Here is a 10,000-nt window from a genome sequence, read left to right as displayed (position 1 = left end):
CTGCTGTTATTCTGCCCTGCTAGAGCTGTCCTGGTCAACTGTACGTGCTGTTATTCTGCCCTGCTAGAGCTGTCCTGGTCAACTGTACGTGCTGTTATTCTGCCCTGCTAGAGCTGTCCTGGTCAACTGTACGTGCTGTTATTCTGCCCTGCTAGAGCTGTCCTGGTCAACTGTACGTGCTGTTATTCTGCCCTGCTAGAGCTGTCCTGGTCAACTGTACGTGCTGTTATTCTGCCCTGCTAGAGCTGTCCTGGTCAACTGTACGTGCTGTTATTCTGCCCTGCTAGAGCTGTCCTGGTCAACTGTACGTGCTGTTATTCTGCCCTGCTAGAGCTGTCTTGGTCAACTGTACGTGCTGTTATTCTGCCCTGCTAGAGCTGTCCTGGTCAACTGTACGTGCTGTTATCCTGCCCTGCTAGAGCTGTCCTGGTCAACTGTACGTGCTGTTATTCTGCCCTGCTAGAGCTGTCCTGGTCAACTGTACGTGCTGTTATTCTGCCCTGCTAGAGCTGTCCTGGTCAACTGTACGTGCTGTTATTCTGCCCTGCTAGAGCTGTCCTGGTCAACTGTACGTGCTGTTATTCTGCCCTGCTAGAGCTGTCCTGGTCAACTGTACGTGCTGTTATTCTGCCCTGCTAGAGCTGTCCTGGTCAACTGTACGTGCTGTTATTCTGCCCTGCTAGAGCTGTCCTGGTCAACTGTACGTGCTGTTATCCTGCCCTGCTAGAGCTGTCCTGGTCAACTGTACGTGCTGTTATTCTGCCCTGCTAGAGCTGTCCTGGTCAACTGTACGTGCTGTTATTCTGCCCTGCTAGAGCTGTCCTGGTCAACTGTACGTGCTGTTATCTGCCCTGCCTGCTAGAGCTGTTATTCTGGTCAACAACTGTACGTGCTGTTATTCTGCCCTGCTAGAGCTGTCCTGGTCAACTGTACGTGCTGTTATTCTGCCCTGCTAGAGCCCTGTCCCTGGTCAACTGTACGTGCTGTTATTCTGCCCTGCTAGAGCTGTCCTGGTCAACTGTATTCTGCCCTGCTGTCCTAACTGTACTGCCCTGCCCTGCTAGAGCTGTCCTGGTCAACTGTACGTGCTGTTATTCTGCCCTGCTAGAGCTGTCCTGGTCAACTGTACGTGCTGTTATTCTGCCCTGCTAGAGCTGTCCTGGTCAACTGTACGTGCTGTTATTCTGCCCTGCTAGAGCTGTCCTGGTCAACTGTACGTGCTGTTATTCTGCCCTGCTAGAGCTGTCCTGGTCAACTGTACGTGCTGTTATTCTGCCCTGCTAGAGCTGTCCTGGTCAACTGTACGTGCTGTTATTCTGCCCTGCTAGAGCTGTCCTGGTCAACTGTACGTGCTGTTATTCTGCCCTGCTAGAGCTGTCCTGGTCAACTGTACGTGCTGTTATTCTGCCCTGCTAGAGCTGTCCTGGTCAACTGTACGTGCTGTTATTCTGCCCTGCCTGTCCTGGTCAACTGTACGTGCTGTTATTCTGCCCTGCTAGAGCTGTCCTGGTCAACTGTATGTGCTGTTATTCTGCCCTGCTAGAGCTGTCCTGGTCAACTGTACGTGCTGTTATTCTGCCCTGCTAGAGCTGTCCTGGTCAACTGTACGTGCTGTTATTCTGCCCTGCTAGAGCTGTCCTGGTCAACTGTACGTGCTGTTATTCTGCCCTGCTAGAGCTGTCCTGGTCAACTGTACGTGCTGTTATTCTGCCCTGCTAGAGCTGTCCTGGTCAACTGTAAGTGCTGTTATCCTGCCCTGCTAGAGCTGTCCTGGTCAACTGTACGTGCTGTTATTCTGCCCTGCTAGAGCTGTCTGGTCTGTTATTCTGCCCTGCCAGAGCTGTCCTGGTCAACTGTACGTGCTGTTATTCTGCCCTGCTAGAGCTGTCCTGGTCAACTGTACGTGCTGTTATCTTGCCATGCAAGAGCTGTCCTGGTCAACTGTACGTGCTGTTATTCTGCCCTGCTAGAGCTGTCCTGGTCAACTGTACGTGCTGTTATTCTGCCCTGCTAGAGCTGTCCTGGTCAACTGTACGTGCTGTTATTCTGCCCTGCTAGAGCTGTCCTGGTCAACTGTACGTGCTGTTATTCTGCCCTGCTAGAGCTGTCCTGGTCAACTGTACGTGCTGTTATTCTGCCCTGCTAGAGCTGTCCTGGTCAACTGTACGTGCTGTTATTCTGCCCTGCTAGAGCTGTCTTGGTCAACTGTATTCTGCCTGCTGTGTATTCTGCTGTTATCTTGCCATGCAAGAGCTGTCCTGGTCAACTGTACGTGCTGTTATTCTGCCCTGCTAGAGCTGTCCTGGTCAACTGTACGTGCTGTTATTCTGCCCTGCAAGAGCTGTCCTGGTCAACTGCACGTGCTGTTATTCTGCCCTGCTAGAGCTGTCCTGGTCAACTGTATGTGCTGTTATTCTGCCCTGCTAGAGCTGTCCTGGTCAACTGTACGTGCTGTTATTCTGCCCTGCTAGAGCTGTCCTGGTCAACTGTACGTGCTGTTATTCTGCCCTGCTAGAGCTGTCCTGGTCAACTGTACGTGCTGTTATTCTGCCCTGCTAGAGCTGTCCTGGTCAACTGTACGTGATGTTATCCTGCCCTGCTGAGCTGTCCTGAGCTGTCCTGTTATCCTGCCCTCAACTGTAAGGTCAACTGTACGTGCTGTTATTCTGCCCTGCTAGAGCTGTCCTGGTCAACTGTACGTGCTGTTATTCTGCCCTGCTAGAGCTGTCCTGGTCAACTGTACGTGCTGTTATTCTGCCCTGCTAGAGCTGTCCTGGTCAACTGTACGTGCTGTTATTCTGCCCTGCTAGAGCTGTCCTGGTTTTTATTGTGACATGGAAACATCGAGGAACATCTAGGTGTGTGTGTGTGTGTGTGTGTGTGTGTGTGTGTGTGTGTGTGTGTGTGTGTGTGTGTGTGTGTGTGTGTGTGTGTGTGTGTGTGTGTGTGTGTGTGTGTGTGTGTGTGTGTGTGTGTGTGTGTGTGTGTGTGATGTCAGCTGTATTAGATGACTCTGTCTTCTGCTGTCAGCTCCACCATCATAATAAACAACACAGCTGATAATATTGATACTGCTGAGCAACATCTCTCTGTCTACCTACACACTGCAGCTACAGCAGTATTAACAGAGAGAGAGAGATACAGAGACAGAGAGAGAGAGACTTGCTTTGGCAATGTTAACACATGTTTCCCATGCCAATAAAGCCCCTTGAATTGAATTGACAGACAGAGAGAGAGATAGGCAGACAGTGTCCTGTAACCAAAATATCCAAACACTCTTAGATAACTTTCTGGAGAGAGAGAGAGAGAGAGAGAGAGAGAGAGAGAGAGAGAGAGATTACATAGATCCACAAACAATTCGAAAATAAATCAAATTTTGATAAACTCTCATATCTACTGGGTGAAATACCACAGTGTGCATCACAGCAGCAAGATTTGTGACCTGTTGCCACAAGAAAAGGGCAACCAGTGAAGAACACACACCATTGTACATAAACCCCATATTTAACACATGTTTGACATGTCAATAAAGCCCCTTGAATTGAATTGAATTGAGAGAGAGACAGAGATAGAGACAGACAGAGAGAGAGAGACAGAGAGAGAGACAGAGAGAGAGAGACAGAGAGAGAGACAGAGAGAGAGACAGAGAGAGAGAGAGATAGAGACAGAGAGAGAGGTAGAGAGAGACAGAGACAGAGGTAGAGAGAGAGACAGAGAGAGAGAGACAGAGAGAGAGAGACAGAGAGAGAGACAGAGAGAGAGACAGAGAGAGAGAGAGAGAGATACAGAGAGAGAGAGACAGAGAGAGAGACACAGAGAGACAGACAGAGAGACAGAGAGATAGAGACAGAGACAGAGAGAGAGAGACAGAGGGAGAGAGAGAGACAGAGAGAGAGAGAGAGAGACAGAGAGACAGAGAGACAGACACAGAGACACAGTAGTAGAGAGAGACAGAAAGAGAGAAAGAGAGAGAGAGGGAGAGAGAGACAGAGAGATAGAGAGAGAGAGGGAGACAGAGAGAGACAGAGAGAGACAGAGAGAGAGAGAGAGAGAGAGAGAGAGAGAGAGAGAGAGAGAGAGAGAGAGAGAGAGAGAGAGAGACAGAGAGAGAGAGAGACAGAGAGAGAGAGACAGAGAGAGAGAGACAGAGACAGAGACAGAGAGAGAGAGAGAGAGAGAGAGAGAGAGAGAGAGAGAGATGTAGAGAGAGGGAGGGACAAGGGTAAAGACTTCTATTATAATGTTTTGTCATCAGCGCTTACCACACACACCAGCAGCACTAGATCAATATGACACCGAGAGAGAGAGCGACACACACACAGTCAGCAGATGACAGTATATCACCCATTATTTGACCCTCGTCAGACACACACTCAGAGTCAGGCATAGAGTAACACTCTGATAGGAACACTCTGATAGGAACACTCTGATAGGAACACTCTGATAGGAACACTCTGATGGAAACACTCTGATGGAAACACTCTGATAGGAACACTCTGATAGGAACACTCTGATAGGAACACTCTGATAGGAACACTCTGATAGAAACACTCTGATAGGAACACTTTGATAGGAACACTCTGATAGGAACACTCTGGATAGAAACACTCTGGATAGAAACACTCTGATAGGAACACTTTGATAGGAACACTCTGATAGGAACACTCTGATAGGAACACTCTGATAGGAACACTCTGATAGGAACACTCTGGATAGGAACACTCTGATAGGAACACTCTGATAGAAACATTCTGATGGAAACACTCTGATAGGAACACTCTGATAGAAACACTCTGGATAGAAACACTCTGATAGGAACACTCTGATAGGAACACTCTGGATAGAAACACTCTGGATATAAACACTCTGATAGGAACACTCTGATAGGAACACTCTGATAGGAACATTCTGATGGAAACATTCTGATGGAAACACTCTGATGGAAACACTCTGATAGGAACACTCTGATAGGAACACTCTGGATAGAAACACTCTGATAGAAACACTCTGATAGAAACACTCTGATAGGAACACTCTGATAGGAACACTCTGATAGGAACACTCTGATAGAAACACTCTGATAGGAACACTCTGATAGGAACACTCTGATAGGAACACTCTGATAGGAACACTCTGATAGAAACACTCTGATAGGAACACTCTGATAGAAACACTCTGATAGGAACACTCTGGATAGAAACACTCTGATAGAAACACTCTGATAGGAACACTCTGATAGGAACACTCTGATAGGAACACTCTGATAGAAACACTCTGATAGAAACACTCTGATAGGAACACTCTGATAGGAACACTCTGATAGGAACACTCTGATAGGAACACTCTGATAGGAACACTCTGATAGAAACACTCTGATAGGAACACTGATGGAAACACTCTGATGGAAACACTCTGATAGGAACACTCTGATAGAAACACTCTGATAGGAACACTCTGATAGGAACACTCTGATGGAAACACTCTGATGGAAACACTCTGATGGAAACACTCTGATAGGAACACTCTGATAGGAACACTCTGATGGAAACACTCTGATGGAAACACTCTGATAGAAACACTCTGATAGGAACACTCTGATAGGAACACTCTGATAGGAACACTCTGATAGGAACACTCTGATAGGAACACTCTGATAGGAACACTCTGATAGAAACACTCTGATAGAAACACTCTGATAGAAACACTCTGATAGGAGTGTTTAAGCAGACCACCATAGTGCCTGTGCCCAAGAACACCAAGGTAACCCACCTAAATGACTACCAACCAGTAGCACTCACGTCTGTAGCCATGAAGTGCCTTGAAAGGATGGTCATGGCTCACATCAACACCATTATCCCAGAAACCCTAAACCCACTCCGATTTGCTTACCACTCTAACAGATCCACAGATGATGCCATCTCTATTGCACTCCACACTCCACACACAGAATGATGTTCATTGACTACAGCTCAGCGTTCAACACCATAGTGCCCACGAAGCTCATCACTAAGCTAAGGACCCTGGGACTAAACACCTCCCTCTGCAACTGGATCCTGGAATTCCTGACGGGCCCACCCAGCCTCCTCCTGTACTCCCTGTTCACTCATGACTGCATGGCCAGGCACGACTCCAACACCAATATTAGTTTGCCGAAGTTGCCGAAGACACAACAGTGGTAGGCCTAATCACCAACAACAACGAGACAGCCTATAGGGAGGAGGTCAGAGACCTGGCCGTGTGGTGCCAGGATAGAAACCTCTCCCTCAACGCGATCAAGACAAAGGAGATGATTGTGTACTACAGGAACCGAGCACACCCCCATTCTCATCGACGGGGCTGTGATGGAGCAGGTTGAGAGCTTCTAGTTCCTTGGTGTCCACATCACCAACAAACTAACATGGTCCAAGCACACCAAGACAGTCGTGAAGAGGGCACGACAAAACCTGCTCCCCCTCAGGAGACTGAAAAGATTTGGCATGGGTTCTCAGATCGTCAAAAGTTTCTACAGCTGCACCATCGAGAGCATCCTGACTGGTTGCATCACTGGCTGGTATGGCAACTGCTCGGCCTCCGACCGCAAGGCACTACAGAGGGTAGTACGAACAGCCCAGTACATCACTGGGGCCAAGCTTCCTGCCATCCAGGACCTCTATACCAGGCGGTGTCAGATAAAGGCCCTACAAATTGTCAAAGACTCAAACCACCCTAGTCATAGACTGTTCTCTCTGCTACCGCAGGGCAAGCGGAACCGGAGTGACAAGTCCCGTAGGGGTGAGACGGCCAAGAGACCAGAGGTGGCAGAACGGAGTGCTCGGGTTGGGCTGCAGGGTTTGAGCAGAGCCTGATGGTAGGGAGGGGCAGTTCCTCTTCTTGCTCCGTAGGTAAAAGCACCAGGGGTCTTAAAGTGGATGATCGCTTTGACTGGAAGACAGTGGAGGAGCATGGTGACATGAGACAACCTGGGGAGGTTGAACACAATGCTGCATTTCTGGATAAGTTGCAGGGGTTTGATGGCACAAGCGGGAGCCCAGCCAACAGAGAGTTGTAGAGGAGCCCAGCCAACAGAGAGTTGTCGAGGAGCCCAGCCAACAGAGAGTTGTAGAGGAGCCCAGCCAACAGAGAGTTGTAGAGGAGCCCAGCCAACAGAGAGTTGTAGAGGAGCCCAGCCAACAGAGAGTTGTAGAGGAGCCCAGCCAACAGAGAGTTGTAGAGGAGCCCAGCCAACAGAGAGATGTAGGGGAGCCCAGCCAACAGAGAGTTGTAGAGGAGCCCAGCCAACAGAGAGTTGTAGAGGAGCCCAGCCAACAGAGAGTTGTAGAGGAGCCCAGCCAACAGAGAGTTGTAGAGGAGCCCGGCCAACAGAGAGATGTAGGGGAGCCCAGCCAACAGAGAGTTGTAGGGGAGCCCAGCCAACAGAGAGTTGTAGAGGAGCCCAGCCAACAGAGAGTTGTAGAGGAGCCCAGCCAACAGAGAGTTGTAGAGGAGCCCAGCCAACCGAGAGTTGTAGAGGAGCCCAGCCAACAGAGAGTTGTAGAGGAGCCCAGCCAACAGAGAGTTGTAGAGGAGCCCAGCCAACAGAGAGTTGTAGAGGAGCCCAGCCAACAGAGAGTTGTAGAGGAGCCCAGCCAACAGAGAGTTGTAGAGGAGCCCAGCCAACAGAGAGTTGTAGAGGAGCCCAGCCAACAGAGAGTTGTAGAGGAGCCCAGCCAACAGAGAGTTGTAGAGTTGTACAGACCAACAGAGAGTTGTAGAGTTGTACAGACCAACAGAGAGTTGTAGAGGAGCCCAGCCAACAGAGAGTTGTAGAGGAGCCCAGCCAACAGAGAGTTGTAGAGGAGCCCAGCCAACAGAGAGTTGTAGAGGAGCCCAGCCAACAGAGAGTTGTAGAGGAGCCCAGCCAACAGAGAGTTGTAGAGGAGCCCAGCCAACAGAGATTTGTAGAGGAGCCCAGCCAACAGAGAGTTGTAGAGGAGCCCAGCCAACAGAGAGTTGTAGAGGAGCCCAGCCAACAGAGAGTTGTAGAGAGCCCAGCCAACAGAGAGTTGTAGGGAGCCCAGCCAACAGAGAGTTGTAGAGGAGCCCAGCCAACAGAGAGTTGTAGAGAAGCCCAGCCAACAGAGAGTTGTAGAGGAGCCCAGCCAACAGAGAGTTGTAGAGAAGCCCAGCCAACAGAGAGTTGTAGAGGAGCCCAGCCAACAGAGAGTTGTAGGGAGCCCAGCCAACAGAGAGTTGTAGAGGAGCCCAGCCAACAGAGAGTAGTTGTAGGGGAGCCCAGCCAACAGAGAGTTGTAGGGGAGCCCAGCCAACAGAGAGTTGTAGAGGAGCCCAGCCAACAGAGAGTTGTAGAGGAGCCCAGCCAATAGAGAGTTGTAGAGGAGCCCAGCCAACAGAGAGTTGTAGAGGAGCCCAGCCAACAGAGAGTTGTAGAGGAGCCCAGACAACAGAGAGTTGTAGAGAAGCCCAGCCAACAGAGAGTTGTAGAGGAGCCCAGCCAACAGAGAGTTGTAGAGGAGCCCAGCCAACAGAGAGTTGTAGAGAAGCCCAGCCAACAGAGAGTTGTAGAGGAACCCAGCCAACAGAGAGTTGTAGAGGAGCCCAGCCAACAGAGAGTTGTAGAGGAGCCCAGCCAACAGAGAGTTGTAGAGGAGCCCAGCCAACAGAGAGTTGTAGAGGAGCCCAGACAACAGAGAGTTGTAGAGAAGCCCAGCCAACAGAGAGTTGTAGAGAAGCCCAGCCAACAGAGAGTTGTAGAGGAGCCCAGCCAACAGAGAGTTGTAGAGGAGCCCAGCCAACAGAGAGTTGTAGAGGAGCCCAGCCAACAGAGAGTTGTAGAGAAGCCCAGCCAACAGAGAGTTGTAGAGGAACCCAGCCAACAGAGAGTTGTAGAGGAACCCAGCCAACAGAGAGTTGTAGAGGAGCCCAGCCAACAGAGAGTTGTAGAGGAGCCCAGCCAACAGAGAGTTGTAGAGGAGCCCAGCCAACAGAGAGTTGTAGAGGAGCCCAGCCAACAGAGAGTTGTAGAGGAACCCAGCCAACAGAGAGTTGTAGAGGAGCCCAGCCAACAGAGAGTTGTAGAGGAGCCCAGCCAACAGAGAGTTGCAGTAGTCCAGACGTGAGAGGACAAGTGCCTGGATTAGGATCTGAGCCGTTTCCTGTGTGAGGTAGAGCGTCTACAGATGGTGCAGAGCATGAACCTGCAGGAGCGCGTACTGCTTTAATATTAGTCCCAGTATAATTGAGTTTTATCCCGGATAAGACACATCTGAGAGCATGTTGGGGAAGACAGGTGAGATGCTTCCGGATGGGAACGCTGAACAGACAGACTTCCTGATCAACAAGAGATTAACACAGAGACACACATACAAACACACACACACACCGTGCAGACACACACACACACCGTGCAGACACACACACATACACACACACTGCAGACACACACACACACACACTGCAGACACACACACACACCGTGCAGACACACACACATACACACACACACACACACACACACACACACCACCACCGTACAGACACACACACACACACACTGCAGACACACACACACACACACTGCAGACACACACACACCGTGCAGACACACACACATACACACACACACACACACACACTGCAGACACACACACACACCGTGCAGACAAAAACACACACACCGTGCAGACACACACACCGTGCAGACAAAAACACACACACCGTGCAGACACACACACATACACACACACATACACACACACACACACACCATGCAGACACACACACCGTGCAGACACACACACACACACACACACACACACACACATACACACACACACACACACCGTGCAGACACACACACACCGTGCAGACACACACACATACACACATACACCCACACACACCATGCAGACACACACACACCGTGCAGACACACACACATACACACATACACACACACACACCATGCAGACACACACACCATGCAGACACACACACACCGTGC

This window comes from Oncorhynchus keta, unplaced genomic scaffold (genome assembly GCF_023373465.1).
Source record: "Oncorhynchus keta strain PuntledgeMale-10-30-2019 unplaced genomic scaffold, Oket_V2 Un_contig_2226_pilon_pilon, whole genome shotgun sequence".
NCBI lineage: Eukaryota > Metazoa > Chordata > Actinopteri > Salmoniformes > Salmonidae > Oncorhynchus > Oncorhynchus keta.
This window is presented reverse-complemented; position numbering follows the sequence as displayed.